The sequence below is a fragment of the Corvus moneduloides genome, chromosome 6 (assembly GCF_009650955.1).
Source record: "Corvus moneduloides isolate bCorMon1 chromosome 6, bCorMon1.pri, whole genome shotgun sequence".
Classification (NCBI taxonomy): domain Eukaryota; kingdom Metazoa; phylum Chordata; class Aves; order Passeriformes; family Corvidae; genus Corvus; species Corvus moneduloides.
This window is the reverse complement of record NC_045481.1, coordinates 31,540,406-31,565,056: the sequence shown is the minus strand read 5'-3', so window position 1 is coordinate 31,565,056 and position 24,651 is coordinate 31,540,406. Positions and strand designations below refer to the sequence as shown.

The 24,651-nt window shown below is 37.0% G+C and overlaps 1 long non-coding RNA gene across 2 annotated transcripts; it reads left to right on the top strand.

Annotated features, from left to right (window-relative positions):
• Positions 1 to 1,358: 1,358 nt before the first annotated feature.
• LOC116445924 lies at positions 1,359 to 15,907 on the top strand. 2 transcript variants are annotated; one of them, XR_004240946.1, is made up of 5 exons: positions 1,359 to 7,684; positions 10,974 to 11,102; positions 11,858 to 12,096; positions 14,209 to 14,319; positions 15,349 to 15,907. It is a non-coding gene; the product is annotated as an uncharacterized LOC116445924 (long non-coding RNA). The 2 variants fall into 2 exon arrangements; XR_004240945.1 differs by having other exon boundaries at positions 14,209 to 15,907.
• Positions 15,908 to 24,651: the final 8,744 nt, after the last annotated feature.

The following is a 24,651-nucleotide window of genomic DNA, read 5'->3' as shown; positions in this document are numbered from 1 at the left end:
GCAGACAGGAAACAAGCCAAGAGTGGTGTGTCCTTGACAAAAAGTACATTTAGAAACAATAAAAAATAATTACTTTGAACATTCAAACACAGTAAGCGCATTAATTGTTAATTTCTGAGGTCCTTGTGGAGATAGCTGTTTTTAGAATGGCTAGTGGTGAAACAAAATTAACTAACTACAGTTTCTTGTCTCCTCTGTTTAAATTCTGGAAGGAAAATGTCCAAGATTCATGGAGTAGGCAAGCCTTCATTTCCAACAGAATCATAGAATCATTGAACAAGAAAATGGTTTGGGTTGAAAGAGCTCTTAAAGAGCATCTGATTCCAAGCCCCCTGCCATGGACAGGGATGCCACCCTCTATATCTGGTTGCTTAGAGCCCCATCTAACCTGCCACAAAACACCTCCAGGGATGAGGCACCCACAATCCCTCCAGGCAACCCGTTCAAGTGCTTCACCATCCTCTGAGTAAAGAATTTCTTCCTAACATCTAATCTAAATTTTCCCTCTTTCAGTTTAAAACGCTTGTCCTGTCTCTATCTGCCTGTATAAAACGTCTCTCTGCTTTTTATAATCCCTCTTTAGGTACTGCAAAGTGCTGTAAGGTCTCCTTGAAGTCTTTTCTCCAGGCTGAACAATCCCAGCTCCCTCAGCCTGTCTTCAGAGGAGAGGTGCTCCAGCCCTTGGTCATCTTCGTGGCCCTCATCTGAAGTCTCTCCAACAGGTCCACATCATTCTTATGCTGAGGACCCCAGAGCTGGATGCAGCACTCCAGCTAGGGCACTCTGCACTCTCACGAGGGCAGAGTAGAGGTGCAGAATTCCCTCCCTCACCCTGCTGGCCATGCTGCTTTTGGGGCAGCAAGCACACACTGTTGGCTCATGTCCAATTTTTCATCAAATAGTAATATAATAGCAATACAAATACTTAGCTTTAAACATAAGGATTGAAATTTCAGTCCTTTCATCTTTTTAACCACACTTCAATTCTGTAGGACAACGTCTGAAATGTTTCCTCTGAACTTCTTATTTTTATGTATTACAGAATCACAGAATCATTTAGGTTGGAAAAGACCAAGATCATCGAGTCTAATCTTTGACCAGTCACCAACTTGTCAACTAGACCACAGGACTAAGTGCCATGTCCAGTTGTTTCTTGAACACTTCCAGGGATGGTGGCTCCACCACCTCTCTGGGGAGTCTGTTCCAATGCTTGACAACCCTTTTCATGATGGATTTCTTCCAGCCTGATATCCATCCTGAACCTTCCCTGGCACAGCTTGAGACCATGTTGCCTTGTCCTGTCACTTGCTGCCTGGCAGAAGAGGCTGAGTCCCACTTCACTACAACCACCTTTCAGGGAGTTGTAGAGAGCAGTAAGGTCTCCCCTGAGCCTCCTTTTCTCCAGGCTAAACAATCTCAGCTCCCCCAGTTGCCCCTCATAGGACTTACTCTCTAGACCCTTCACTGCCTTCATTACCCTTCTCTGGACACGCTTCAGCTCCTCAATGTCTTTCTTGAAGCGAGAGACCCAGAACTGGACACAGTACTGCTTCGAGTTCCAGATGAAAGTTCAGACTGGTGTTTTCTTTCTAACTGGTGTTAATAGTTTGTCTTGACATATGTTTGCCTGGTTTCTGAAAATATTTTTCAGTTAAAGAGTGACCTATAGTGCTAAGTTCAGAACTAGGACTTGGAATTTAGTTTGCAAAAACAAGAGCTGGAAATCACGCGTGTCAGTTTTTGTCCATACATTCTTTTATTTATCAATAAAATGTGTATATAGATATTGAAATATTTTACACACACACAAACATATCTGTGTATGTGTACAAACATGCATATACATATAAGAGGCATGACAATGTACACTTTGTTACTAACTGTAACCATTATTTGGCATTGTAGAGATCTGGCTTAGTCCAGAACAAAAAAGTCTGTAACGGTTTTCTTCTCTGCTACCAGGAAGATTCTCACATTCTCTTGTAAGATACTAAAATTTTCTATCAGTTTGACCCCTTCTGTGGTGCCTGGTGAAATCTGACAGCAATCAATTGTTGTTAGTTATTGGCCAACACATTTTTTAAACTGTAGTGGTGATGTAAGATGCCTCAGGGCATACTTTGATCTCATGTGCTTTAGCAAAAATGGAACACGAGGCAGTACAAACAATAAAGATATCCCCTTTAACTTACTAAAGAGCATATTTTAAATTTGGAATGAAGTTTCACACTAAATGTTTCTCATTACCATTGTCAATACAAAGCTAATGTTGAAGACAATGGTTAGAACATTAATCATGTAGTGGAGGAAATGTCCTAGCTAAACTGACTAAGCAGAGGCATTCTGGAGAATGTTTGCTCTAGGAGTTAGTCACCCTTCCACAATCACAGAGCTGGCTTCCACTAACACAGAGGTAGTTGGCTGTGGGGTTGACTATTTTTAGTATGAACACATAGAGATGACTAACACTGCATCATGCCTTGGAGTGAACACGTAGCATTTGTCAGAAATACATGTTCAACAGAATTCAAGAAATACCATGAGTGACTGTATCTGTGTCTAATGAATTTCTCATAGAAAGGAAGTGATTGAGCACACAAGGCAACTTCTCCATACAAAGAAATAATGAGTTTGGTGAGCACAGAGGAAGAAATGCGTGTCTCTTAAAATGATCATCAAGGAAAAGTAATGGAATAAGCCAGAAAGATCATCATACTCCAAATTGTCCTGCTATCTATCGTGATGCTTGTGAAGTCCAGTGGAAATGGGTGTATATATGACATCAACCAAATCTCAGTGGGGCAGAGAGGATATGAGAATTGTGCACTTTGTGTTAAGTATTTGAAAGATGTAAAACACGTACGGCTGTAAGATGAGGTGCTGAAGGAGATATGAAATATAGCTCTTTGTGCTATTATACTTTTTATCACATAGAAGAAATATGATTGTGACAACAATCAGTGGATGCATAGAACTGAAAAGAGGAAAACAAGTATAAATAGCAAGGAAGCCCCATAATTATTCCTTCTCCATATATATACACAATACATCTTTTCAACAGTCAAAAGGAGAGTTGACGTTCAACTTTTCTGGTGCACAAAGATGTATAGCAAGTACTCATTCCACTTGCATAAATATCAGAATTTAGCATGGTAGAACATTCAGCCAACTTGTATGACAACTTGAAGAAAAAAAAAGAGAGGAATAAAAGGAGTGAGCTAGTTCAGAGCAAGCAGACAGTAGTCTGTCATGCAAATGGAAGTATTTCTTGTTTCACATGCAAATCATCTGCAGATTTATTTGTATTGTTGAACTGTGTTCACTTATTTCTAACTTTTATTATTTTAGGAGGAATGATATTTTTCACCAAGTACTATCTACATAAATGAGCTCATCTTCCACACCCTGGCATACTACACTGCGGGTAGTGTGGTACATGAGAATCCATGGTGTCATTTTGACATGACAACCTTTGCATCTTCTGGTGTGGCAGGCTTGCTTGAAACTGATTTGGTTGCGCTACCATTGAAATAACAAAATATAAGTATCAGACAAGAAAGACTCACAGATACACAGGAGCCATATGTAGCTTCCATACAGTTAGGGCTCTGGTTAGGAACTGAAGCTGGCTAAATAAAGTTTTTTGAAAGGACTGGACAGAAGTTCTGTCTCAGGTTGTATTCCATGCAATTCAGTGACTTTTGTATGCTGGTAAAAGTAGATACTAGAGAGAATGCAGCCTGTCAAATCCACAGTGCAATCATGTCAATTTTGATGTTTTCCATTTACTGTGAAGGGTCCTGAAAAGGTCCTATATATTAATCTTTTCTTTTTTTTCCCCCAGAAACAGCACCAGCTGTCCTCTCTGTATGTGAGAGTATAGTTGTTTCTATTAAATCAAGGATGTTTCTGCTTGAAATTACATAAATAGGACATCTTCAAAAACAAAAAAGAAAATATGAGATACTGATTGTCACAGATGTGCATGGATAATGGAGGTCTTCTCATTAGAATCATAGAATTGTTAAGATTGGACAAGACCCCTAAGATCATGAAGTCCCACTTAACCAACTTAACCACTGCCGTATTCACCATTAAACCATATCCCCAAGTGCCACATCTACATGCCTTTTGAACACTTCCAGGGATGGTGGTTTCACCACTGCTTTGGGCAGCCTGTTACAATGTATAACCACCCTTTCAGTACAGAATTTTTTCCTACTATCGTATCTAAACCTCCCCTGGTACAAGTTGAAGCCATTTCCTCTTGTCCTGTTGCTTTTTACCTGGGAGAACAGACTGACCCCTGCCCTGTTGCAACCTCTAGAATCATAAACTAAAGTTGGAAAGGACCTCTAAGATCATCAAGTCCAACTGGTAACCCAGCATTGGCTTGTTCACCACTAAACCATATCCCAAAGTGCCACATTATGGAGCTTGAGAGCCACATAGGAAGCACAGTATATATTGTAGGGTTGAACCTCCTCTGTGTGTTACAGACCATGTGTGGAAGAGTCAATGAAATTTCACTGTAGGTTTTCCAGCTGTCTGACATAGGTCCACTGGAAAAATAAGGGGACAAGATACATTTTACAATTGTTTCACCCTTGCAGCTGGCCATGTCTCAGCTACTGCATATAAAGTGGGGCTTAGGAGACCAGACATGCCATCTTCCCACACAGGAGAAAGATGACCAAACATAACAGAAACTGGAAATATAGCTCAGGCAATGAGTCACTCGTTTGTGACATTCTCTGCTATGGTATGGGAAGAAACTTCAGCATATTCTTCTCCTGTAATGTTCAGCTGTGGAGCTAATTTCAAATGAAGCCACACATATATCTGACACACCCAAACCCATACTTCATTATGAGGGATGTCCTATGTTTTAGACCCAAATTTACATCAGTCATGTAAGGACACAGTGTCCTCATTTCAGTTATAGTAAATTACTGCATGAGAAACACTGAATCATAAAGCTCAGATTTAAAGCCTTTATATTTAATTTTTATCTCCTTGCCCTCTTTGTTTGTATATTCATTTTAGAATTTTGACTATGTTATCATGCTTTATTAAAAAACCTCACTAAACCTTATAGACTATTGGGAATAACTCTTCCCTTTATAGAATTTAAACCAGTAAATAAGTTATCTTGTAAGCAACCTTCTGTAAAGACCTCATCTCAGAAAACACATTTTTTTATCCTTTATAATCAGTATGAAGTGATAGCATATGACCTCACTTTTCAATTATTAAAGAAAGTTTTACAAACACCAGGAAAACAAAAAAATTTTTAAGAATCATTCTAGGGCACAGTATTCTGCTTTTGAAAAAAAAAATCTATTGACTATTTGTTGCTTACTTATTTTCTTCTTTTTTTGTTTGTTTTTGTTCTGTTTTCTGAAGAAATATTTTTGAAAGCCACTTTTCTAAATGGCATTTGTTCCAGAGCATTTTCTTTATTTGTTGCAGTAATGTTTATATCCTCTTTTGGAAGGGCTCAGATACTTCAATACCAAAACTTACATATCTATCACTTCAGTACAGCCATCTCTGAGGCGCAATGCAGAAACTACCGCAGGAGCAAAAATATTCACTAATGGATTAAATAGCAACTCCTTTTTTATTGCTTCTTCCTTAATAACATATTAGTTATTTAGATGATTGTATACTGAGAAACACTTGCAGCATTATTTTTTAGTAAACCAAAATCTGTAAAAGTAGCTGGTCTCATCTCACTATAAATGCTATTTGTCAAATTAGTCATCTTTCCATAAATCTCTGAATGTCCAACTTATAAAGTGATCACTGTACACTTGAATAGCTGTGATTTTCTAAGAAACAGAGGAACTGGTGAATGTAGGGGAGAAGAAACTATTTTCCCAAGCCGTGCACATTCTTAATATGCATATATAATTTTGGGTCCTGCTGCTTGCTTCTTTTTGTTTTAAACAAGTCTTTGTTCCTGTTTCTGACACTGAAACTACGTCAGATGCAAGGAGGAGGACCAAGCTGAGGAATTCAGATATCATCATCTCTTGGGGACACTTAGTGACTCAGAGAAATACAGTAAAAATGGTACTACACTTCCTGCTAGCTCTCCTTTAACCCCATTAGAAAAAAAATTGAAGTGTTTAAAACCGGGCCAAAGAGACAAACAAGGAAAGCAGAAAGGAGCTTGATTATCTTGTTCTTACTGTCTTTAACAGTAAATATATTGAATGAATTTTATTGAAATGCAATTTATTGATGTATTGAATCAATTTGCTGTCAACCTTTCAGTGAATAATACAAAGCTGCGCAGAATTCAGGTATATTGTAAAATCAAAGAAAAAGCATCAGCTGAAATACAACCACATTTTTGCCTTAAACACATACGGTTGACACTACTAAATGTAATGCATCACTGAGTCATACAGAATGGCAAAACACATTTATTTTTCTCTATATTTTATATTTGTTTATATTAGCTTTTGACAGCATTTTTGCTGCTTCTCATATAAAGTCTGTCCCCCCTGTTGCTTTGTGGATCTTTCAGACAGCACAAAAGATCTTAAGGACGTGGTTCTGAGTCACACTCCAGCTTGAAATATCTTAATTTTCTTTTTAAAGATTTGAGATTTCAATAACTCTGATACTTTATGTAAAAAATAGTAACTTTATATGCGCATACACTACTAGAATTATACATTGTGCCTGGCTTTTCCTTATTCTCATTCTACTAAATCAATTTACATATTCAGAGCCTAATATAAACACGTGTTTATTCACCTGGAATGCTCACCTGTGAGATCAGTCAATATTGCTGTTTCTTTCTCCCACCGTAGGAAAATAAGGGTCAAGAAATATTTTATTCAAGCCTACAACAGATTTAATTAAATTCTCAGACTTAGGAAAATTTTCTGGATTTTAGGCCTACAAGTGTATTACAATACTGAACTTCTTACAGAGCCCATTAATTTTTTTCCTCATTTAAATGCCCTGGACATTTTAGACCTTCTTCCATTCCCCCCTCCCAACAATGACCTGACCAGGATGTAGCCTACTACAGAGACTGGATTTATTCTAAATGCCAATTCCCATCAGGAATCCTTTTAACTACAGAGAAGCAACCAAATACCAATTAAACTGACCTACCTGTTACCTGGAAAAAAAGCAGAATTTGAAGTTCAGTTCTTGTAGTAATTACCTGGATCTAACAGGCAGGACTTGGACTAAATCTTGCCTGGGGCAGGCTTTTCTGACACTAATTAGCCCAAACAAAAAGAAAACAACCAACATAAATCCCCCCAAAACTAATATGTGTGTGATCAGGTAACAGAAGCTGAAACTAGAGGGGAAAGAAAAGAGTTCTCAGGATTTTTCTGTCTCAAGCAGACTAATTTTACCATGTCCCCCTGCATAGAGCAACAGTGCTCTGTGCCACAGATTGGTGGTGACGCTCTTATCAACCTTGAAATTTTAATCTAATTCTTTTTCCTGCATAGAAATTCACTCACTTCACAGAAGTAAGGATCTGTTTACAGGAATCTAACAAAGAGAGAAAAAATCCCCTTCAAAATATTAATATCAGATGGAAAAACAGGAAGAAGCTTCGTACAGTTTTAAGTTTATGAGTATGCAACACTGAGGAGAAAGGAGCGTGGATCTCTAACTGATGCCTGAAGGTGTTGCAATGATTCAGGTAAGATTGATAAAAAATAGCTGTCAATGACTTCTTTTTTTGGCTAGTGAAATTTTGATTTTTCTATTACTGTACTTCTCTGCCTGTAAGTTTTGAAGACATGTGAGGCAAATAACATCAGGATCTTGCACAGATGAAGATGGTATTTCTTCTGATGATGTACACAGAAGGTGTCTAAAACTCAAGGAAACCATAATGCCTGTGACTGATACCTGATTTATTTGTGAACCTGAGTTGAAAGGGACTGGTATTCCTGTATCCATGCATTTGTTACAGTTTTCTACTTGTAATTTCACTTTATTATAAAATTCAGAGTACTCCATAGGCAGTCACATTGATTTCTTACTTGGACCAAAGTAGATGAATGCTGGTAATCCCCTAAAATTAAGGATGGTATAACTGCTTTAAAAGATAAAAATCCTTTGGGTGCTCCATTTTCTGGACTCCATGAGGGTACAAGAAGAATTAAGACAACTTTGCAGCACTGCATCATAATTCACAGGCCACTGCAGTACAAATTTTCAGTTAACTGACTAGGTATTCTCCAATTTATGGCAAGAATTGTAATACACTTTAGACATTAAAGTTTAGAGCATTGTCATCCTTTCATACTCCTGCACATATGGCAGAGGCAGAACTAGAGAGTCTTACTGAAAAAGAGTAAGGTGTTTAGGTAGAAGTGTATTCTAGAATGTTAAATAGAATAAAAAATAATGGGTGCGATTTTGAACACAACTCTCTACAGATGAAACTAACTGCAGGACCATTCTGTGCTGCTAAGGAAGACACGCTGATTCTGCAGTCAGAAGAGCCTGACTTCAAACAGCCACCATAGCTGCATAAACCACTTGAAAAAAAATTATTAAGTTTTTCCATTTACAACTGAGGATGACAATTCTGTTCTTATTTCACAAGTATAAGGAGACAACAATTTAGTTAAGTTTTTATAAAATACCTTCTTCATCTAACTACCATGTCTGATGGGAAGCAGATGCTGCACAGCTCTTAATGAAACAAAATACTTAAACAATTACCATGTTATATTGATGAAGGCCTAATATACAAAGCTGCCAGATGCTTTGTATGTCTAAACAATATAGAAATTTTTCTGGGAATTATACGAACAGGTAATTATTGTAAACTGGTTTTATTATGTTGCCACAACAGTCACAAAATGACTTTTTTATGTCTGTGTTTACTTATAGATTCAGCTAATTCAGTGCTGTAAAATAACTTGTTTGAGTTTTACATAGTGAGAGTAGAGTAACCTTTTTTTTTCTGTCGCGTGGTTCTGTGGTAATTCAGTATCACCACATCTCACCCACCCTGCTTCGTCAGTGGATGATTACAGAATTGCCACAAAGAGGAGAGAGAGGTAGATTAAAAAACCCTCAGGCTGAGAATGACATTAGTTCTCCATCTCCCATGTCCTAAATAATGTCACTAACCATTATCCTAAACACAACCGACAGCAAATCAACTTCTGTTTTCTGTGTAAGAACAAGCATGGGATGATCTCTTTTATAGAAGGCTCATGTTTCTATGGGTGCTAATGGGTAGAGACTGAATTTTAACATACAGTCTTACTGCATATCCTAGAGAGAGACCAGGTTTCTGGAAGTTTGAGGAGAAAGCTGCTTAAGGAATTTGAGAGACCTGAAGATCACTAGCCAGGTGAATCTAAGTCCATGGCTAGCATTTGGTGCTGCATTTAATTTTAGCAAGACACAGACAGGAAAAATATACTCCCTTTCTTTTTTTATTTTTTTGTTAGATGATACAGTATTACCCCTGTAGTGTCAACTTTTACAAATGCCACAGTCATATAAGCATATTGCATTGCTTTAAGTTACCTGTAGATTTACATTTCTTTTCCCAGGTGTCTTTTAAAACTGCTCCTTAACAGAATGTGGGATAAAAATGTTGTAGGCATTATTTCCTTGACTGGTCATTAGACTCTACAAAGTAAACTGTCCTTCATGGGATAAAAGCAAATCATAGTCAGAAAAGTGACAGAGCCCCATTAGGTGAAAATATTGCCCTTTTTTGTTCACTAAGTTACCATGGGGCACATGATTATGATTATTTTAAAGCCACACTTCATTTAGATAAGTAATCAACTCAACGGAATTGGCTTTATAGAACTGCTGAACTAAATCTAGTCACACATGTAAGCTTTATGAAATGAGAAAACCTTTGCTACACTGATGCACCAGCATAAAAAATAATGGTGAACTTTACATACCATGGATATGCAAAATAAAATTGCAAGTGCCAGAAATATTTAAAATAAAAAAGAAATTGTGCAGGTAGTGAGTGTATTCTGAAAAAATCTGCCTAATTCTGTCAATTTAAGGCAGTGTAAATTACTTCAACTTGTAACACCAACTTGTTAAATTAGTTGTCCAGTTAAAAGAGTGTCAGAAATTTGATCCTTAATTAAGTGTTGATATTAATAATTCTGACAGTGTTAGGGTATCTGTCACAAATATTTTAGTTTTGAAGTATGTTACATGACACTACAACTGTTAAATACTTTTTCTGCACAGAGGTTATGGTAAACTGTTAACGGTGTATGGTGTTGCCAAAAGCAGCAACTGAAATGTAAAAGACTTCAATTCCTTGTAAAGTCTGCACTTCACAGTCTAAATCAATTTGTAAACTGTAGACAAACAGCTAAAGGAAATGCTGATTTGATATTTTAATAGCAATGAATAAATACAGGTACTTTCACTGGACAAGTGCAGTCCTTGTTGTTATCAAAATGAATGCTAATGATATTCTTGAGCAAGTACAAGGTCTGTAATCACACCAGCATTTTCCCCTTCAGTAAGTGTATCTTTAACTAGATTTCAGATGCTCCTGTAATTCATCCTGTATAATCCAGTAATTGCCAACAACAAAGAACAGAAGACAAAAGCAATCGACATGGCAACTTCAGAGTTAAGGGCAAACAACATGTGGTACTAAGAATGCAGAACTGAAAACCAGGGCTCCAGCTGAGTTCTCCTTTAGTGGTTTCTGCTTGTTGTGTTGCCTCCTTGCTTGCCACAGTCTGACATGAGCCTTCCCAGCCACGGTTTCTATCAGCACATACTGGCTGAGTACCAACCAAGAGACACAATCAGGGAAGGTGCACTCCCATCGATGCTGCGGAAGCATAACATGTCTGAGCTGAAATTGTCACTAGATGAGTGCAGCTGTGCTCTGTGTTTCATCAAATGGGGATAAGAATCAGAATGACCATCTGCAACATCTTTTCTTTTGTCTCCTCAATCCTTTATTTTAGTGGTGTGGGGATTGGCTTCTGCTGGAAACAACTGCAGCTTCTATGGGAATGATTAGGCCAACAATTTGTGGAATCATAGTTTCTGCCCTGAAACTGGGGACTCAGCAGGCTTGTACTGAGAAGCTTTAGGTAACATGAAATTGATTTCATTAAACTCAGACTTCTGTCTTCTCATGTATTAGCAAAAGATGTTTTAGACTGAAATTTGTAGTTTTGAAAAGCAAAAATGTCTTCCATTATTATAAATACTGACAGAAATGTGTGTAGAAATCACTGCAGATGCCGAAAAACATGAAATCAGCAACTTAACAGATTTGGAATTATGTTGTTGGTTGTGGTTGTTTTGGCTGCTTTTCTTACAGAGAAAAGAGACAGAAAACAGGTATAGAAGAAAGAGAAAATAACTGATAAAAATATTATCCAGGTTTTATTTGATGCTACATGGTTATGAAATCAAACAGTGTAGTAGTCTAAAAAAGCCAGAGTAGAAAAGAAAACAAGGATAGTGTCGAATGGGTTGTAAAAGAGCTCCACCAGTCACAAACTGATAGGTAGCTTTCTTTACCAATTATCCAAACTTTTTAAGGGGTGCTCATAGCACACTGTAGCTAAAGGTAATCTGAGCTCAAAGTTTTGAATATCTTGCTCCTTTAAAAGGAAAATTCAAAGGATTTTGTATCTCTGTGGGGGGGGAAGGTTCAAGTTGACTTCAGTAAGAGATGTTTTGGTCTGACATAATTACAGCAATATGTTACAAGATGAATATAGGATATTATTGCATTGATCTTATTTTTAATGTGTGCGAGTATCCTTCTTTTATGTGATTACCAGTTTATCACAGAATGGATAAAGGAAACCTTATGCTTTTCCATTTTTACTTCCAGGGTTCCATGAAGAAAACAGAAGTGTCTGTTCTAAGTCATGTAAACTACCCAAAAGCATCCTGCCAAACATGAAAAAAATAAAGCTGCTGTTCTTGGTGTTTTCAGTCACAATATTAGCCATGGGAATTCAGCTTGTCAGAAATTCGGGTTTTGCTGTTATTATAGAATGAAAAGATGGCATTTTGCTGCTGTGGAATGGTAATAATATGCACAATGGAATCTCAAGTCCTACTTCTTGGGTAAGTTCTGCCGCAGGAGAACTTGAAGATTACCTGACAAGAATAAATAATGGTAAACATGAAGTACTTTTCAGTGAAGCTGGCAATGCTGTGAAAGAGATCTTTCTTGATACACGAAAGTAGGGGCACATGTGAAAGAATTTAAATCCTGTACCCAGAAGTTCACTCAGAGCAGTTTTCAGTACTAGTACTGTAGTGCTAGTACTACTTACTTAGATCATCTTCACAAAGTTCTTAATAGTTTTTCTGGGAATGACTGCAGGAAGGGAAAGGGAAAGGGAAAGGGAAAGGGAAAGGGAAAGGGAAAGGGAAAGGGAAAGGGAAAGGGAAAGGGAAAGGGAAAGGGAAAGGGAAAGGGAAAGGGAAAAGGAAAGAGAAAGGGAAAGGGAAAGGGAAAGGGAAAGGAAAGGGCTATATGTGAGATGCACTAAGTCCCAAATATTTAAAGCTAGGGATGTTACTGGGTTTCTCACACAGAAACTGTTTTGAATGAAAAAACCAAAATCAACTCAATGACAGTTCATGTGGTACTGCTTGTGATCGATGGACATTCAGTATTTTGTTTTACTTTTAAACACCTCATCCAAGATAGCTAAAGAACAGCCTTGTGGATGCTGTTTCTCTGATCAGAAGATGGACTAGACCCTAAAACAAGCCAGGTTTTTACTGATCTACTTGTTCTCCCTATCAAAGCCATGTTAGCAAGCAACTTCAAAAACAAGTGAGTAACAGTACTTCCACTTTAAAAGGTTCTTTTCTTATGAATCTGGATAACTTAATTCTATTACAAAGTGGCCATTTATGATTTGTATAAGCAAAAAAATCACAGGAGGATGTGGCTTATTGAGAGATAACCATATGCCCCATGGCTTTGCTATTATACCCATAAATACTCACTTAAGATGATCCTCTCATTGAAGTTGGTGACAAAACACACACTGTTCAGTGGGAGCAGACTCATGCCTTAATGCAAGAAACACATAAAACGCTGTCTTCTTCAGGTTCTGGAAACCTCATGGAAACCTATGGGATTCTTGAGCAAACATGGACCAAAGTATGCAGACTGAAGTGATTTAGTTTGTACTAGTAGGATGGGAAGCTCTTTCTAATCGTGCTTGATCTGAATGAAAATCAGAGCGTCATCTGTTTGAGACTAATAATATTGCTATACATCCTTTCATCTCAGAGCGAAACAAGAGCTGACATTCCTATTTATTGTGTTATTTTGAACAATTTCAGTGCAGAAATAAGGAAATACTTGGTTTCAAGGTTTTCCCAATGAAATATTTTCATATGGCCAAACTGAAGTCTTTTGCTTAATACACAGGTCATGTGTCTTTGATGAAGTACCGTCCATCTAATTGGAAAAGAGAGTTTGACCAAGAAACACTAGTCTGCAAGAGGAAATAGGAGTATGAGACGTATAGCAAAGCAGCTGCAGAGGAATATTGATTTCAGTATGTGCTGACTTCAAATGAAACATTTCAGATTAGTTCAGCAAACCAGAATATTTGGTTTCATATTCAGTCAACCGGAAAGAATCTTTTTCTTGATTTTCCTAAAGGGAAAGGGAAGGAATTCTACACAAAGGCTTTTCTCCTGTGGGGAAAAAAAAAAAAAAAAGATATTACACCATGTTTTCTATAAGGAAAAAAAGTAGCCCAAAACATTTTGATATAAAGTCTTCAGCTAGCTCTGAGGTTTATGAAACCCCATGATAGTTCTGCAGGCCACACCTACTGGTAATAAAAGACAAAAGAAGTTGCTTCTTGACTGCTCTTTAAAAGTTTTCACCCGGCTAACAAAGACGCAAGGTTGATTTTATTTCACGGCTTCTTGCTTTAGTGTGGGCAAGATGACATCTGCCAGGAACTTCCTCTTAATGGCCAAGAATTTTGATGAAATAAAAAAAATAGAAAACCTGAAATTAATTAGCACTTTTTTTTTTTTAGAAGTGTTAGATGAAGAGCCACTGACTTGGAGACCTTTCTATGGTACAAGGTCCTAAAGTAAATACTATAGTAGCATAATATTGGCTGCATTATTTGGTTTCCTAAATGCTATCTATATCTTAGTTCTTTTTTCTTATTCAAACTCTACTCTCCTTCCTAGACCTCTTCAGTACAAACACCTAAACCAAATTGTGTTCGTCATTCAAAAGTATGAGAGAAGAAGACAAAAATCAGAACAATCAGCCAGCTTTGCAGCCAACAAAATTCAAAGGTACTTGTATAGCTGGGAAACCCTGCCTCTACTAAATTCCATTAGAATTCACTGACATCCTACAAGTGTAAGGCTGCCATATCATCAGGTTTTTTTAGCAGAAAGTGTTATATGTGAATTTTGTTTGGACACTTGTGTGAGATACCAGTGCTTAAGAGCAGTGTAGGTGTGTGACTTACCAGTGAAGGCTGCAAAAATTGCATTTCAGGAATGAAAGTCCAGATACATGTGTGTATGTGTTTATGTTAAAATGGAGGAAACAGGAGTATTACAATGAAATAATGCAAAGTACATCACACATCCATGGGTTGTTTTATTCAACTGCTTTCTCTGCAATTTATCTTCATTCTTCTGGAAGCTGGTTCTTAAAGGTTTAAAAACTGATTACTCAAATAAGTTTATGCAAATGACCAATCCATTTAAATTGCAGATGAGGACCATTTATTTCCCTGTAGTGAATACAAGAAATATAATAAAAATAAATCAAAATCAGAAGTTTTAGGCAATATCACTGCTAAAGATTATTCTCCAATTTTGGACTGGAATCCTGATGCAATTGTTCAAAAAATCCTCATTCACACAACTATAGGACTTCCTAATATAAGAGAATATGCCAGGTAAGATGTAACAGCCTCATTTGCTGTAGTATAAATGACTCCATTAGTAACAATACTCTAAATAAATCTATCCATGCCACTTAGTCTAAGTATACAACAACTTAGAGCTAGGTTAAAAAGTGCTGGGAAAAATACTTGCCAGTATTGCCAACAGTCCAGGAATCTTTCTATGTAATTATGTGCCAGCCAGTTTTCACACTCAATTCAAATCGCTTTGTTTCTGAAAAATGCTGCTGGACAAAATATATTTGGTCAGTGAAGAAACTAGGGATATTATTGTGTGGAAATGGCTAGATCAGCCTATCTAGAATAAAATTAATGTGAAATTCAAACCAACAGGGAGCATATCTAATCTCTTAAAAAATTTTTTTAAGCTATTGCGAAGTTATGTCTTGGCACTTCTCTGTTTCAGCCAGAACTGAAATTGGAAATGCCAAAATATAGTTCTTGAACTACAGCTGACCTGAATGAAACAAGGAAGCACTACAAAGTCACAAGACAGACTGTTTTTAGGAAATTGCCATCTAATTTCCCAGCTGGAGAAATTTGGATGAGATCAGGTAAACTCTGGAAACTGCTAAACTTCTGGATGTGTATCTGAACTGAACTACCAATCCTTTGTGACTCATCTGTTACTGAAGTCCACATTTTGTGGATGACTATAAATAAAATAGTTTTACTTTGAGAAAGAAAGGAGGAAACACAATATACTACAGAAATCAGAGGTTTGCCTGCATTATCCTCAAATTAGAACTGTACTGTACATTCAATTGTACTGATCATAGTGATTTAAATAAAGGGTACGTCCCTGAAGTCATTGGTGCTAAACTGGTTTATCTGGGAAAATATTTCTGCCATATCTGTTCATGACACGCAGAAGTAAACTGCAGATATAGTGGGCCTTATTAATCCATGATATAAACTTCCACTGCTTCAATGCTATTTCATTAGGAATAAAGTTGATGAACTAATCTTAGCTTGTTTCTCTTTAATCACTGGCTTTCAATGTTGTACTGGCAAAGCTCATAATGGTGACTGTGTTGAAATGGTGCTTGTAGTCATGGTGGCCTAACCTCTGTCAGCCATATCTGTTGTTTATCTATGAAGAAAAGCCTGCCTTTTGAATCTAGTATGGGTACTATGTAATCTAGGGCTTGAAAATGAAAGTTGTGACCTGGTTTTGCTCTTTAAAAAAAAGATGTGTTGAAGATTGACAGAACTCTTCCTAAGAAGTGTTAAGCTTTTTATGAAACTTTAACATTTTTTTTGTACTTTTCATCAGCCTGAAGTCTGAAAATGAACCAACACTATGAATAAGGTGTTCCTTTCCTTGCAGACAGTTTATAACTTAATCCTAGTTTAACTATTTAAATCAGCAATTGCCTCTATATTAATTTTCTTAAGCAAAATGGTAAACTAAAGTAATTTCTTTTATGTGCATAACCGAGGAATATGGGAAAATACATCACTTATTTACTTAGTTTACAAAGTTACAGGGGGTGGGAACTTTCAAGGGACTGGATTGAAATGAGATAAAAGTCAGGAAATGACCCCTGCGATGGGATCCCAGAGGCGGCAGATTAGAAACAATGTCCTCTTACAGCTTCTGTAACTTCGGAACATACCATCCCAGCACACAGTTGGGGTAGTGGAACCAGCCACCTGAGCTCCAATGAGCAATAGTTTTGTGAAGTATGATCCCAAAGAATACGTCTGTATGTAAAGAGCGGGGAAACAAAAGCAAGTCACAGCTGTGTTTCAGCGCTCACGCCAGTGCTAAAAAGGAAGTCTTCATCCCACTGGACTAATTCAGGATGCCAAAGGGGTGTCCTTGGGGAGTTTTGTTCAGGCAGAGAATCCTGTGTCGGTCAGATAGCGTGCTCTAGCCAAGCTCGCCGTGGCCAGAGCGCGGTGCGGAAGGGAAGCTGCTCTCCACGCTGAATGGCGCCTTTGTTTGCCCTGCCGCAGCAGTTACATTCTGCAGGCCCTGCAGATACAACAGTGGCTGTATGAGAGTGGAATGGAAATGAGATTTTGGCTCCCCCCAAAAAGTTCTGCTTCTTTCCATTAAAACTGCAAAGGAATTCTGGCAACTGAAAAATAACCCTTCCTATCGAGCAATATTTTCCTGCCTCTAAAAGCCAAAGGAGCCAAAAGCATAAAGTGAAGCTAAAATATGGCCTAGATGGGCATATTATAGGTTGAACATTTTATAAGTTGGTCACCTTCCAAAACAGAACCAAGGCTTGCTGGCAAATTAAAGACAAAAATCATATAGTGGCTGCAAACCACCTGTAAATCCATACATTCACTTAAGCCCTAAATGACAGTAGAACTGCAATGCACCTAGGACTGACCTGTTTGCTAAACAAGTTCTTTAGTATGTACTAGTTGAAAAGGTAAATAATTAAGCCCTTGATCTGTGCACCTTTTTCAGTCTTTTTCTGGGCCAAAATCCCTGTCTGTTAAGAAAGAAGGCCATTTTAAAATGACCATAGATTGAGTCTTCCATGCAGGGGTAAACTGCCAGCAAGCTATGGGGTGTCATATTGTCTTTTCCAACTAGAGGAAAGGAGTCTCCTTCTTTGGCTACTGTCTAGTGGGAATCAGCCTATTAATAGAGAATTCTCTACTCTGTTTTCATAATTCATTTTAGAAAAGCAACATTGAGAGCTTTTTTCCTTAATTGTCTGCTTCCATACAGACCTTGCTTATATTCAAAGCTTATATAAATGTATAAAAATATCTCTCTATATATAAAATATCAACATTTCTTTGAAATGAGACTTTGGGATAGTCTTCTCAGAGAAACTAGAGCTGTATAGCAAAAGTGGTGCAGGAAATGTATCATGTATTACAACTGAACTATGTTACTACTTGTGGCCTGATTTACTTTTCTATACAATTTTATGTAATGAAAGGGCAGTTTGTTTGCAGTAGCAGAGCTATTTGCTATTGTGATCATTGGTTTTCGTACCATATAGCTGTGATTGCTTCATTCTAATGTGTGTATTATAGTTCTAAGACTCCCAGTAGTTTTTTTGATTCACAGTGGTTCCTACAGCCTGTATGATTTCCTTTCTAATACTTTTAGTTAAGGGAACTCATGAAAAAAACCTCTTACAGTCATGTGGAAAATCTTACAATTTAATTTTGGAAATGCTTCTGTTACTAGCCCTTTTTCAAACAAGAAGTCCCATTGGTGTAAATAAATACAGGATTTAGGATAGGTAGAACTCTTCATTTGTAACAGTTCACTCATAGGCTCCAGCTGTGTGTTTTTTCAGGGAAATAAAGGCAAAGTAAGAAACTCTTATATTCCCTTGCATGGCCTAAGTATTTCGTGAAAGCAAGCACAACTACAGCAGCAGTTCATCTTTGCAAGTTTTAAGTAGCACCTTGATCAAAGCAATGGCATTCATCACCTTCAAGGAGATGCTCAGCTGCTGAAAAGATCAGGTCATAAATATTTAACCATTCACGAGCACAAAATAACCAAAACTATACTATTATGTACCTACAAGAAATGCTATTAAAATGAATGCTCTTAGTTAGGGGTGGATGGAGTGCTTGGGAGGAAATCTTTCTGCCCACTATATATAAGCATTGTCAGTGAATGTGAATAAAGAATTTGAACCTGGGATGGCAGAATTTCCAATGAGGTTTTGTGAAGCCTTAAAGCTATAATTGAAAAGAGAGCTTATTCAAACATAACTTGTGTGCTAGATGCTGAGGCTTGAAAATCTGGAACACAGCAATCACAAAGGTATGTTTAACCAAATCCACGGAGGTAGTGATCAACAAACTACAGTTTAAGGACATTTGTTCATATCCATGCCTAGGAAGTATTAACAACCAGACCTACATGAATGTTGTGGCTATACATGGATAGCAGTTGAAGTGAAATGAAAAAATAAAGAAATGGTAAATATCCATTTTTAAGGGTACATCTAGTAATTCTTTCAGCTTAAGTTCAAAGTTAAACATCTTTAGCTCTCAAAGATACATAAAGATAAAATATAACCTGATAGAATAAAGCAAAGCATTCTTCATAAACTGGTGCAATCAGTAACACATTCAAGATAACAGTATCTAAACCAGATAATTTTTGAAAAGTTAAAAGCTTTATTTGCTTATTAACTTGTGGGTGCTTTTCTACACTTGTTATTTACCTAGAGGCTAGAGAAGTAGAACAAAGCCGAGCCTTTATTTGCTTAGCAACCTGTTGAGAATTGCACAGAATTATTTTTAAGTAGGTCCAATGGCAGCTCTTTTGAATTGCGTGTTGAGTTTTTGTTTACCTTGCTGTTACAGCAATAATAGCAAGGTGGGGTTGTATTCACACAGTAGGTAGGACCCTAAAATTCTGAATGCTTCATTGTTTACCAAGTCACCAGACACATGAGTGCTGGGTTGGCCCATGTTTACCCAAATCCTGGTCCACTGACAACTAGGTGTGGCTTTATTGGACTGTTACTCACACAGCTTTGACAGAGAAGCTCAGCTTCTTAGCTGAAGTGCTTTAAGGAAATTATGGAGACATGCAGGGATGAATTAATAAATTTATGGCAATACATATTAATTGGGAATGTTTTGATTATGGGAACACAATGACCAAGGGCCGGAAATTAACAGTCTGTAACAAAGAAAAAAAATCTGTTTGTGCTAACTTTGTGGGCAGCAGTTAAATAAAGGGAACATCTGTTTATCAAAGGCAATGTGCTGCTTCTAATTAAACCATCATCTTGTTTGATGCTAAATTAGTAACTAGGGATGCAGATCACACCCTTAAACAGACAAACTTTAGACTTCTCTCTCCAGTCTGCTACATTGTCAGAGAAAAAACCCCAAAGTTTCCTGCTTCATATTTTGAATAGGTGTTGTCTCATAGTTACAGTAGTAAGATTGAGGGAGATATTATGTAATGCAGTCCTTGCTGCAATGTGTGTTTAAAATTGCAGCTTAATAACTTAAGGGAAAATTTGATTGAGCAGGAGTTTAGCTGCTGTGAACTTTAACCAAGGAAGGTTGTCATATTGTTTACAATGAGAAGAATTTTCAAATGCTTTGAGGAATAATAAACAATTTTAAATACTGTAAGTATTAGTTATGATCATAAGGCCTGAGTCTTTGAAGTAAGTTACTACATCTCTGAATGTCTCATGTCCTTCAGATAAAATAGTTTCATTGCACAGCTGATCTATTCCAAAGGAATTATGACACTTGCAAGAAAAAAGGAAAATTTAATAGTCATCATCTAAAGCAGTAAATAATGACATAATTTATTTTTTAAAATTCTCATTGTGCTTATTCATAGTGAAGGAAAAAAAAGGAATCTCTGCTCTGTTTCCTAGCAGACAGGTGTGGTGTTTGAAAAGATTTTAGAAAGAATATTTTGGCAAAGCTGGTATAAAGTAGCTACAGTAAACAACTCTCTTTTGCACCTCCCTTCCCTTACCATGAGAAATATCCTGTATCGTCAAATCTACAGTAACACAGAAGGTCACAATACAGGACATATATTAAGGTCACTACACATCCAAGAATAATTTTCAAGATGTTGGTAAAGTCATTAATTTTAACGGTATGATGTCCTGATCTACAGGTATCTCAGCCTGCTTTTGGAGGCTGCCTGCTTAAAATCCTACTTAAGAAACTATAAGTTTCTCCCCTTCACGGTCTCCTATTTTTAAGAGAACATGTCTTAAAACATGTTATGTTGAAGCAACAGCCACGTGGAAACCTGTCATTACCTCTTGGGATGCTGTTGCTGTTTGTCATTACAGCATCCAACCAATACACATAACATGCTCCTGTAGGGTCAACCCTTGGGATCACAAGAAACCATTAGATTTTTTTGTTGTTTTATATGTGTCCATAGCCATGGTGAACAAGATACCGTTTTCTGTCCAGGTTGAATCTGAATTTATGTACTTTCTACATTTGAGTGTTTTTTGATTTTTTCAAGAAACCGTAATCTGATACATTTAAAGAACGGTTCACAATATTCAGATTATTTTTAAACTGCCTGAAGGGGATAGAAATATACTGCACAACTACCAGGTATGAATAATCTTAGCTACTAACTCCAGTAACCTTTTCTCAACAGCCTCTCTTGTGGTCACAGTCCATGCTTCAAAAAACTTTATAGACTTATTTAAAATTAGATTTTTTATTATACTCCAGGATGGCCACCCGGAATAATAAAATCTCTCCCATCCTTGTATTAAATTTGCAAATCACACCTTTCTTTTTCAGGTTAGAAGAAGAATCTTTTTTGGACACAGTTTACCATTTGGTAATTGGGCTAGCGTTTTTCTATAAATACACCGCCCTCTTATAAATTAAAGAGGAATAGGAACAATAAATAGAGAAACTTTCCGGTGTCAGGGATTAAGTCCAAAGTCATTGGCTTCTTCTGTGAGTACATTGACAATTAATTACTAAGAATGCCTACGTGCATAAAATACTGGTCCCCACTTCTGATGAAAGGAAGATACTACAGCCTGAATTCGAAGTTAATCATGGACAATTTCGTTTTGTACAGTCCAGTACATTAGCATTACTTTATTGCCTCTGAGTGCTTCAAGACAGCATTTTTGTTACAACTAACTCCCCATGTCTATTGAATATTTCTGTATACTAATACTCCGAGGTTGCTCATTTGGTGACTTTGACTAGGCACAACTTACTGCTTCACGTTTCATCATCCCAAGAAATCTGTTTTCCTTGTTATGTTAGGTCTTTCAACTGGTCTACTTTTGCATTCAGAACACTTTTTTTTTAATGACATCCTGTTCAGAAATTACTAAGAACTGAGGAACTGAAGGATGTTTGCTTGATTAACTGACTCAGTTCTTACTAGTGTATATTGTATAATTTGCATCTCTGCACAACAATCCATTCTCAATGGCTTATGCCAGAGCTTTATAAAGGTGCTGCTCCTCACAGAATGAGAACACATATATTTATTGAATACCTGGTAAAGGAGAATTCACAAGGATGCAAACCTTTAATTTAGAACACAAATTTATATCATTTAATTATTTCTAGGAATACGTAACAGTGACTCAGAATTGATACTTGCCTGTTCACTTTTGTCATAAAAGGAAATGTTACCTTTGTTCCATTGATCAGCAAATATCCTTTGGAAATTGAGATGGAGTAAAAGGTGAGAAAATACACTAGAGCACTGAATTTATAAATCTCACATAGTTCAGGAACTGGACAGGCAATTAGTAATATTGACAGTGAAAAAGTCTGAGTTAACAGCATAGTTTAGGGGAGGCTTCTTATATGTAAAGCCTGTACACAGATTTTCCAAGGTGGAAAATGGTAACTTGATCCCATAATACAACTTTGCCAGTATTCATTCTCTTAATTGTTGTTTCATTATTTTTGAAGAGCATAAAATATACGTAATTTGTACCATGATTATAGAGCTGAACAGCAAAGGTGGGGTTAGCAGATACACGTTCACAAAAGACACGTAAAATTCATGACTCAGTTCACAAATATGAGTTCAACAACAATAACCCTTCCTTTCTCTTTCCATTTTGTCCATACTTTGGTTTCCTTAGGAAAGAAACACAGGTGTATACAGTAGAAACCACAGCACATTCCAGCCTTTGATCTGAATAGCTGCAGGTCCAGGATTTTGTTGGGCAAGCTTTGGAGCATATTTTAGGCTAGACACAGACAAAGAAAGGCTCCAACCAGTTCAACAGCAAGTGAGATTAAATGTTTTTATGTTTTTTTCTGGAAGGAAGGGAAGAACAACTCATGGTGAGATAGTTAAGCAGAGTACACTGTGGAAATGCACAAGTACAAAAAGCCACACCAAAGAAACTGATGGCTAGATCCTTACCATGGTTTTGTACACCAAGATGAGAGAAAAAAATAACATGGGAGAAGACAGTGAAGATTCTCAATAGACTGACATTACTGTATACCATTAACTATTTGCATGAATAACACCACTCCTCCTGCATCACCCTTTTTGGTAATGTGTAGATGATAGTACTGATTTAACTCTTAGAGAAACAAGCTGCATGTTAAACATCCATAAAACTCAACACATAAAATTTATGAAAAAAAATTACTTGCTGCAAGCTGAAATCTGAATTTGGAGGAGCACTTAGGTTGATGGTGCAAGGGAAACACATACTGAAACACATACTGAAACGTATACTGAAAAACATGTTGATGAATAAACTTTCCATAAATATCTTCTCACAGCATTAAAGAGAGAGTTGAAAAAAGATAAATCAAAAGCAACAGATGGCCAAACAATCTCACGTGAGGAAAGAAAACAGCATATTCAAAGCAGACAGCAATTCACTTGAAAACATGATAATTGCTGTTCAAAGCTCAGACTTGGACATTAGGGAATTACTGGTATCCGCTACCAATCCTCTACGTGCTGCTAGAAATATATGAATTAATAAAAAGAGTAAACAAAGCAAGCATAAGTAGAGAAAGAGTACAGCAGTGTCATTAGAAGTCTCCCCATGCTATTTGTTTTCTTGATGGAATGAGTCTGGATCAGAGAGGGAAGAGTGTTCATGACACATCTGGATAATATGAAGCATTTGTTTGGCATTTAGTACTGTTTAAAGGTACAGAAAGCCATGGAACTTGGGCTGTGTTTGATATTTACAGGAAAAAGAGCTGCAAGACCTCACATCAGATTTGCTTCAGGAATGTAGCAGTAGATCAAAAAACCCAGAAGTGGTGAGAAGCCTCTCCAAATAAATATTTAAAGAATGAAAAAAGAATATTAACACAGAGTACATGACAGTTCTGTACACAGGAAGTAAGTTTCTATGTAATGTGCTTTATGCTAACTAGAAACAGTTTTGAGGGATACAAAATCCTCATGCACAAGCTTTTGCTATCTATGGCTGCACATATTCTCATGTTCGAAATTAAATGTAAGTTACACTTAGAGCATGGTGCTAGTAACTCCAAGGTTGTGGGTTTGAACCCTTTACAGGCCATCCACTTAAGAGCTGGACTCGATGATCCTTGTAGTCCATTCCAACTCAGAATATTCTGTGATTCTGTAATCCTTGTGTGCTGTCTTAGGTTTGACAATGAAAGGTCTTACCCAGTCTATGAGAAAGAATTGAACAAGGCAAGGCTCACACACAGAAATTAGTATGATGTCTTCAGAGTCAGAGAGCACTGACTTGGACTGTATGGCCTTTATATTATGGTATGGTGTTTTTCATTAGGGGTTTGTTTCTTCTTGTAACTCTGTTTTGTTTTCTTTTCTTTGGGTTTTGAACTATAAATTTTTTAGGTCTTTTGTAGGTCAAAGATGTTCATGCAAAGGGAGCAGAGTCCATACTTTAGAGTCTGGGCAATAGGAGCTATTACATCTCTTCTAGAAATGGCAGGCATTGCCATGATTTCAGTATGTCTGTAGAGATTTGACAACTGACTAAACGTATACTTTTATTAGCTATTATTAGCAGATATGAAACTGATTCCACATAATTATCACTAAGCAAAAACTCTATTTCATGATGCACTTATGCAAGAGCTCAAATAGGAATTTGGAGGCAAACTTTGGAGTGATACACACAAGTTATGGCTGGATAACTCAAGCAAAAGTGAATTTCAGTATTGTGGCAGTGACTGCATTTTCAGTACCCAACAGAAGCCTGAAGCTTAGAAATGCAACTGTGTCCATTCCTTTCAAAGAAATACA